At 45.2% G+C, this 9,638-nt stretch overlaps 1 pseudogene; it reads right to left on the bottom strand.

Moving 5' to 3' along the window:
• Positions 1 to 2,122: 2,122 nt before the first annotated feature.
• LOC126546363 (U2 spliceosomal RNA) lies at positions 2,123 to 2,304 on the bottom strand (annotated as a pseudogene).
• Positions 2,305 to 9,638: the final 7,334 nt, after the last annotated feature.

The raw sequence follows: 9,638 nt of genomic DNA on the forward strand, positions 1-9,638 counted from the left end.
AGCTGCTCCCTAGCCTCCCCTCCTCACAAAGTGTAAAATGTGCAGAGACAGCTCTGGAAACAAACGTGTACAAAGCAAGGAGTTTGGTTTGATACAATACCTACACTGAGATGCATAAAAGCATAAGCGACCAGCGATGCTTCGGCAATGTTTATTACTTCAGAGCACATGCAATTGACAGAAAAAAATCACAGACGATTACGATACTCCCTAATACGAAATTTTAGTGCAGCTCTATACGTATTGTCATTTCGCAATATATTGGCTGGTGTGGACAATCGGTCTCGTGCGGCATGTTGCAAACGGAGCGAAGTCTTGCGCCACTGCCTTGCTAACTTGGAGATACCGTGAGCGAGCTCATGGATGACGCGTGGCGTGATTCACAGGAGCCGCCGCCAACAAACCTCTCAGACATTGCGTACTACTCTGGCACCATGCCATGGCTACCGTCGCCGCACTTCACTTTTCTTCTCACGCTTTCGCCTTACACTCCTGTGCTTTCTGCCTCACGGTTGCGTTGCACCTTCCGCTTTCCTCATCGCGCCTCTTCTCTCTCGCCAGTTTTTTCATCCCCCACTGCATGCTGCGTTCGCCCTCATCTTTTGCCATGCTCGTTAGCTCAGCTTAACCTAGCGAACGAGTGGTGCTCACAGCACCACAAAAGCTAAAACGAATGTGTTCAAAAGTAAACGGGCTGACCAGCGAAAGGAATACCCTGAATGCATGCACTATAAACCACGTTAAAGGATGGGTTGAATGCGTGATGGACGTGGTCCACAAGATACCTGTGACGCGTGGGGCTGATTACGTGGGCCAAACAGGCAGGTGCGTAAATGACTGACTGCGCGAACATCGATACAACTGCAGTCTGATACAAGCACGCGGAGACATTGTCATACATTGCGTTTCATGCAAGTACAAGCCTATCTCCCACAGGACGGTGATCGTGCTTAAATGTAGAAACCACAGAAAAAAGAGAAGTCGTGGAAGCCTACATCAAGATGACCCCATGTGCTATCTATATCACTCAGCAAAGAGATTAACTTAATCACTGACAATAGATGGCGTGAGTAGACTGGGAAGAGCATCTCTACGCACGCGAGTAGGCTCTATGTAGGTATTGTTTTCCAAAAGATAAAACGGTTGTTAAATTGCGCTCAGATGTCGTGCGTTGTTTTTCTCACTTAAGTCCTGTCCCTTCGTCATATTGCGCAACAGTGTTATGTCGAACCAACTAGCCCACTGGGGAATTTTCTTTAATTATATGTAATATGATGAGAGAGCTCTTTAATGTCACAGTCTTGTTTGCAATGTACATGTGAAAGACAGCACGAAAAAGGTGCAATATTAGAGGTAAGCGAATAGAAATTTTGGGGACCAAATCAAATAGTACCAGAAGCGAATTGAATCGTATACTTTTAGAAAAATGAATAGCCGTTAGCATAATTAATACAAACTGATGTTCGCAGCCCATGTATTCTTGAAGTTAGCAAGTTTCTGTCATTATATAGTACCTTATTAAGTATTGTTTTTGAAGTATTGTTTTTTTAGTATCGAGGCAGGAAAGATAGAAAAATGGTTCATCAATTGTTTTAAAGAAATACTGTTGGTTTTAAATAGCATAAGATTTATATTTCTTTGGTATTGTGTCTTCGCAAACTTATTTTCCAGAATGTGATAGGTTTGTTTGTTTTTCGTTCCTTTTCACGCTTTCTTTTTTTTTTTTGCAAGCCTGCAATCTTGCCAGTTCACGTAGCGTAGCGCCAGTAGCGCTGCAACCTTTCGTCACCGGATCATGGCTCAGAATAAACGCACACAGTACAAATGGTGCATCGTAAGCTCCCAATAATGTTTCCGGCATGCTAGACCACCACTAACAGTTTGGGAATTGACTCTGACGAAGCGCAGGTGCACACGACTGGCGCGACTCGACCCAGTTCGAAGCGTGGGCGGCCATCTATCGGCGGCGTCACCCGCCACGCGGCTTGTGCCGTCAGTCTAGAGTGCGCGCCCATTGGTTACGGCTCGTGTGCCTTGGAGGACTAAACGCCCCTTTTTTTTCTAAAGCAGCCTACTATAGGTTCTGGAAAAAATTGAGCCGTGTAGATCGAGAATTCCTCCCCATTCGTGGGCCGATCCCGAAGATAGTGCTATCCAAGGCCGACCCGTGGCGGAGGTGAAGTAGGCTTTAAGCACTCCACCAAGTTAGAGAAATAGGTTTAATATCTTAGGTCCAAATACAACCCTTATCAGATATTAAGCTGATGGGAACAGATACTACACGTTGACCCGCGTCGGACATGTCTACCTTCACACCGCCCTCTCCTTGTCGGCGTTCCAAGCGATATCATTTCAATCAATCAATCAATCAATCAATCAATCAATCAATCAATCAATCAATCAATCAATCAATCAATCAGTTATTTCAGTATCAAAGACACTTGGTGGGTACAGCCATCTATCAACCTTGACGAGGTCTGCATATTTAGAGCCTTAAAGGTTGGTTCCGTGTCTGCGTCGTATGCAGCATTAACGATGCTGCGAAGGGCTTTCTTTTGAAGTTTCCGTAGTTTCTGGGTGTTAGTTTCTGTTGTCGTGCCTCAGACCAAGTAGCAGTACGATAATTTCGACAAGAACAGACATTTGTAAATTAACAATTTTATATTCTCAAGCAGGATGCAGCGATAATTGCACAAAACCCCTACAGTTTTTGAAAGGTTACTTAATGTTTGATTTACTTGAACTGTCCACGTCATGTGCACTTCAAAAACAACGCTAAGACTTTTATCTTCGCGAGATATTGGTATATCTGATAACACAAGTTTTCGGCTGCTGGTTATATTGAGTGTTTTATGCTGAGGGCGAAATAAAACTGCTTTCGTCTCTGCAGCATCTAAGTTTAATGAGTTAGCGACACTCCAAGAGTAAAGTGTACTGCATACTACGTTTCCTTTTTCTATCAGGCTAGTAGGATCGCACCCTGTGATGTAAATACTTGCATCGACTGCGTATACAACACATATTGTGTTAGTGTCTATGTTTACTATATCGTTCACATATATGTTGAAGAGTAATGGGCCTAAGATACTGCCTTGAGGCACACCAGCATGAGTTGGTTTTACTTCACATACTTTACTACCTTCTGCTTCTTCCCGTGGTGTCGTAAGCGTGCTGCTCACAAGGACCGCGAGGCGGAAAGAAATGCGTACCGCCCATGTGGCCCCGATCTCCCCAACTTAGAACGTTTCACCGGAGCGACGGCCAGGTTTCAGAGGGAGTTTGTGGGGATTGCTGAGAAGAAGCCTCATTAGGAGATAAATCTCGTAATGTGTACATTTCCTGTTGGTGCTAAAAAATGACCACGCAAACGGAAGTATCATTATCTCATTCTTGTCTTATGACATGATAGAGGTTTACGGCGGCGCACAAGATAGCATTGCCCATGCAAAAAGGCCTGGGTGGCAAATCTGCTGCCCCTTCAATACTTAGTCATACCTGATTCAGCATTAAGCAATCTACAACCTGTCATCACCGTGCATACAGGCATGCTTCCTCTCTCAGCAATGCTGACAATCAAGGATGATCGCCTTGATACCGCTTGCTGCTGTCGACATCATCCGTGCATGTGTTCTCTCTTAATCAGTTTCCCTAGATAAAAAAGCTTGCACAGGTTGCATGATGTCAGTGAAGTACATCAAACTATTCAGGTTATTTGATTGAGTTGGGCATGGTCCGAATCTCACTCAAGTAGTGGCAACCTAGCTAGCTAATGCACAACCACATTTAAACTTCTAACGCAAAATGAGGGCTTCAAGCCATCGATTCTCTCTCGAGGAGAGGCCAGTATTACAAGCTATCATTATTCATCATCATCATCATCATCGTCAGCTTGTTTTATGTCCACTGCAGGACGAAGGCCTCTCCCTGCGATCTCCAATTACCCCTGCTTGCGCCAACTGATTCCAACTAGCACCCCGTATCATTAGAAATACTACAAACATTTAATTTTGGTGAGAGGAATGGTCACTCAATCATTTTCCAGTTGGTGCCTGGTCACTGTAGCTTGGCCGGCAGTGAGCTAGCTCATGCAGAAGCAAAAATCGTTATTCCTACAGCAGTCGACATAAAGATTCCATACTCGCGAAGCGACGTAAACTCTATGTTGACTACGCTCATGTGGGATTGCAGAGCACATTACAGGGCTAAGCCGGACCATCGGTACTGGCGCCTGCAGGAAATAGACTGTGGCAGGGCTTTTCGCCTCCCGGTGGAAATCAAGCGATGCCGAGCAAGCATACTTCACCGGATTCACCTGGAATTTGCCTTCATTCGACGCAATGCACATCTTTTCGGCCTTGCGGGGAGCCTCCAAACGCTGCGAAGTGTCGGATAACCTTCAACATTTGTTTTGTGTTTGCCCTCTCTACACATCACAGCCGAAGATGCTGGCTTCGACGTTAGCAGGCATTGGTAGGCAAACATTGACTGAAAGTACCATTCTGTCCGCAATCTGTTACCGTACAATAGCATCAATAGCTACTAGGGCTGCTCTGGACTACTTGAAGATTACCGGACGCAAATATTTAAGGAAACTACTGTGTTAGTGTAGAGAGGTTGCCTCACATAACTTGAGCAAAGCTTTAAAAATGAAAGGCACCCCGGACGCCATTTGAACCGAATGCATAATGTTGACACTGGGCTAGAGTTACGCAGACTATTTTCTTATTTTCCGCTTAGCTAACGGATTAGTTATGCCTAATTAATCAACGTTTTAAGTAGTGGCTGCAGACCCCAAATGTGATACGCAAAGTTGTAGAGCACCTTGAGAAACCTCTCAATAAATTGTTTCCAACCCGATATATTTCACGTGGTCCTTTCTTCCACGTTCCAAAGAAAGCCCGCGAAATGCGAAAAGATACCACGTGACGGGGCGATTGCGCACTTATTGTGCTGCTCTCAAGGGGGCTGTGGATGAACAAGGTCGGCTGCAGCGAGGCTGGCCCGCTACAGGGCGTTACGTCTGGTGGTAGTTTCTGGGCATGCGGCTTTTGTCGCATGACGGCGCAAATGCGTGCCCCTGGCCAAGCGGTGCCGAAGCGATAAAGCGTCTTATAGGATACGTCCTCACTTGCGCAAATAAGCGCGCGCAAGGCGGCGCGCTTACAAATGCGCGCCGCGAAAGGCGCTTTCGCAGCAAGAACACTCTGCCGCGCCCATGGGCCGCGCGAGAAGGGGTTCTGTACACTTTTATTTTTCTTTTCTTTTGCGGCGCCGCGTATCTGCAAGTCCGAGCGAGCCAATCACAGGCGCCGAAGTCGTCACGTGCGCAGTGAGGCCAATGCTCTCACCGGCTAGCCCGACTGGCACGCGCGCCGTGTTTTCACGGCGGGCCTAATTCCTGCGCTGTCATTCCCGAGGCATCTCGAGAGAGGTCGAGAACTCTCGCCTGCCTACCGCTATCCGCGACCGTGAACGCGCAGTGGTGTAGCCTTCCCCAACTATCAAGCACCAAGACATAAAGAAAGAGCAGTTGCGCTACTCGAAAACCTAGTTATATTGTTTCTGGTAGAGCGGAGTTGCCGCCAGATATTATTTCGTTACTCCGATTTATTTCGATTTATTTCGGTAACTGCAATTAATTATCTAACTCGAGAGATACAGCGATGGCATTGAGGTGGAGCATCCGCCTCGCGTGCAAAAGGACCCCGGTTCCAATCCCGCTGCCGCGCAATTTTCCACCGGATTAAAAAAAAATCCGCGTGTTCATAAAAGTGTATAAACAGGCCTGGAGTGCGGCCTAATCCCGGCGACCAGAACCGGTAACGCACTCCCCCACCAGAGCACCACTGGCCACCCTGGCGCAGTACTTGGCCACAACCTCCTATATGAATACAAGAATATAACCCCGGCCCTCAGTCTTCAGCAGCTGCGAAGCAACTAACCACGGCGGCGGTCATACCTGTGACGCAGCAGAGGGTGTTAAGAATCTCTGGATCCGGAGAGGTCGCCAGGAGGACAAATGAAGCATATACAGTGCTAAAAAGCGGGCACGTCCTGTGCTACCGGGGTTTACCGGAGAGACGAGAACTAGCACTCGGATTCCTGATTATTAAGGATATAGCTGCTAACATGCAGGAATTCTATAACATTAACGAGAAGGTGGCAGTTCTTGTTGTGAAACTTAATAAGAGGTACAGATTGAAGGTCGTAAGGTCTACGCGCCTACATTTGGTCATGATGACCAGTAAGTCGAAATATTCTATGAAGACGCGGAATCGGTGATGGCTAAAGTCAAAACAAAATACACTATAGTGATCGGCGACTTCAATGCCAGGGTAGGCAAGAAGCAGGCTGGAGACAAGTCAGTGGGGGAATATGGCATAGGTTCTAGGAATAGCAGGGGAGAGTTATTAGTAGAGTTTGCAGAACGGAATAATTTGCGGATAAGGAATTCCTCCTTCCGCAAGCGGGATAAACGAAAGTGGACGTGGAGGAGCCCGAATGGCGAAACTAGAAATGAAACAGACCTCATACCCTGCGCTAACCCTGGCATCATACAAGATGTGGACGTGCTCGGCAAGGTGCGCTGCAGTGACCAGAGGATGGTAGGATGTCGAATTAGCCTAGACTTGAGGGGGGAACGGAAGAAACTGGTACATAAGAAGCCAATCAATGAGTTAGCGGAAAGAGGTGAAATCGAGGAATTCTGGATCAAGCTACATAATTGATATTTGGCTTTAACTCAGGAAGAGCACCTTAATGTCGAAGCAATGAACAACAATTTTATCGGCATCATTAAGGAGTGCGCAATAGAAGTCGGTGGTGACTTCGGTAGACAGGATACCGGTAAGCTACCGTCGGAGACGAAACATCTGATTAAGAAACGCAAATGTATGCAGCCTCTAACCCTACAGCTAGAATGGATCTGGCAGAACTTTCCAAGTTATTCAACAAGCGTAAGATAGCTGACATAAGGAAGTAAAATATCGATAGAATTGAGCATGCTCTCGTAAACGGAGGAAGCCTAAAAGCAATGAAGAAGAAACTAGGAATAGGCCAGAATCAGATGTAAGCTTTAAGAGACGAAGCCTGCAATATCATTATTAATATGCATGAGATAGTTCAAGTGGCTGAGCAGTTCTATACAGATTTATACAGTACCAGTGCAGATTTGTTGAAGGATGGTGGCCAGATTGTTCTACAAAAAGTGGCCACCCTGTATACGCAATGCCTCATGATCTCGAGCGCACTGAAATCTTGGAAGAATGCCAACATGATCTTAATCCATAAGAATGGGGACGCCTAGGACTGGGAAAATTATAGACCGATCACCTTACTTTCCGTTGCCTACAAAGTATTTACTAAGGCAATCGCTACTAGAATCAGGAACACCTTAGACTTCTGTCAACCAAAGGACCAGGCAGGACATCATAAAGGCTACTCAACAATAGATCATGTTCACGCTGTCAATCAGGTGACAAAGAAATGTGCGGAATATAACCAATACTTATATATAGCTTTCATTGATTACGAGAAAGCGTTTGATTCTTTCGAAACCTCAGCATAAATGTAAGCATAACGGTATCAGGGTGTAGATGAGCCGTGTGCAAAAATACTGAAATATAGCAATAGCGGCTTCACAGCCACCGTAGTGCTCCATAAAGAAAGCAAAAAAAAATCAAATAAAGAAGGGCGTCAGGCAGGGAGATACGATCTCTCCAATGTTATTCACAGCGTGTTTACAGGAAGTATTCAGAGACCTGCTTTGGGAAGAATTGGAGATAAGAGTTAATGGTGAATACCTTAGTAACTTGCGATTCGCTGATGATATTGCCTTGCTTAGTAACTCAGGGGACCAAGTGCAATGCATGCTCACTGACCTGGAGAGGCAAAGCAGAAGGGTGGGTCTAAATATTAATCTGCAGAAAAGTAAAGTAATGTTGAACAGTCTCGGAAGAGAACAGTAGTTTACGATACGTAGCGAGGCACTGGAAGTGGTAAGGGAGTACATCTACTTAGGACAGGTGGTGACTGCGGATCCAGATCATGATACTGAAATAATCAGAAGAATAAGAATGAGCTGGGGTGCGTTTGGCAGGCATTCTCAGATCATGAACAGCAGGTTACCATTATCCCTCAAGATAAAATTCTATAACAGCTGTGTGTTACCAGTACTAACCTACGGGGCAGCAACCTGGAGGCTTACGAAAAGGGTTTTACTTAAATTGAGGATGATCTATGGAACGTAACGTTAATGGGCGGGGGGGATAAGAAGAGAGCAGGTTGGGTGCGGGAACAAACGCGAGGTAATGACATCTTAGTTGAAATCAAGAAAAAGAAATGGGCATGGGAAGGGCATATAATGAGAAGGGAAGATAACCGATGGTCATTAAGGGTTACGGACTGGATTCCAAGAGAAGGGAAGCGTAGCAGGGGGCGGCAGAAAGTTAGGTGGGCGGATGAGATTAAAAAGTTTGCAGGGGCGATATGGCCACAATTAGCACATGACCAAGGTAGTTGTAGAAGTATGGGAGACGCCTTTGCTTGCAGTGGGCGTAACCAGGCTGCTGCAGCTGATGATGATGATGATGATGATGATGATGACCTAACTCGAGCAGTAGTGTCTTAATTTTCAAAGTGTCAATGAGGCGAAATGATCCGGGTTGGAGCGCAGTCACATGGTATTCTCCATATTTCGCAGGGTTTATTTATCAACCGTAAAGAATTAGTACGCAATTAGTACTTCGCTGAAAATACCGGTTAGATGTCCCGTGTGTACCTTAAGATGTCTCATTGGCACTTTGATATTTAGGATAATACGTGGCGAGCTACAAAAATAAATTCATTTACCTAATGAAATCTCAGTAACGAAAAAACTGCTGATAGCTACGCACTGTACTGTAAACAATATGCACTAGATTTTATTAGAGTAACGCATTGCTCTTTCTTTTTAAATCTTGGTGCATGTTAGGATACCCTGTATACGTTTATGACCTTTGCAGGCAAGTGACACTTTTTCTTTTTTTTTCAATACTACATATGATATTGAAGCAGCGCGCTAACTTCTAACACGTACACGTACGCATAGAAAGGACACACACGTCGCCTGTGTATGTCAGTTCTGTGTGTACGTGTCAGATGTAAGTACGCTGCTTCAGTATCATGGCTCACCAACTAGCTCATCAGTATTTTTTTTCAAGAGTCGTTAGCAATGCTTACTGGAAAGACAGGCAATAATGAGACACACGACATTCAGGCGCATTTCACACGGCATTGACAAGACTGCCGAGGGGGCCACTCAAGTCTATAGGTTCTTTTCATGGTCAAAAAAGCACGCAAAGCAATTTGAAGCGTGGTGAACATAAAGCAACATATTCATTCTCAAGACATACGCTATCCACACCTTTAGAAATAATTTTTAATTGGCTACCTCCATCTCTTTCAAAAATATAATAAACTTTCTCCTGTGTTATATTTAAATATATTGTATATGTGCATGGTGTTTACAGCGGAAATGTAAAACAATGCTCAATTGAGAAGATACGGATGAGGCTGGTGCCGCTTGTCTTTCTAATGCGTGTCTTCTCCTATTGTCAGATTCGCAGAAATAAAGTGAAAGTATGAATTAAAAGCCGTTC

The sequence above is a fragment of the Dermacentor andersoni genome, chromosome 1 (genome assembly GCF_023375885.2).
Source record: "Dermacentor andersoni chromosome 1, qqDerAnde1_hic_scaffold, whole genome shotgun sequence".
Classification (NCBI taxonomy): domain Eukaryota; kingdom Metazoa; phylum Arthropoda; class Arachnida; order Ixodida; family Ixodidae; genus Dermacentor; species Dermacentor andersoni.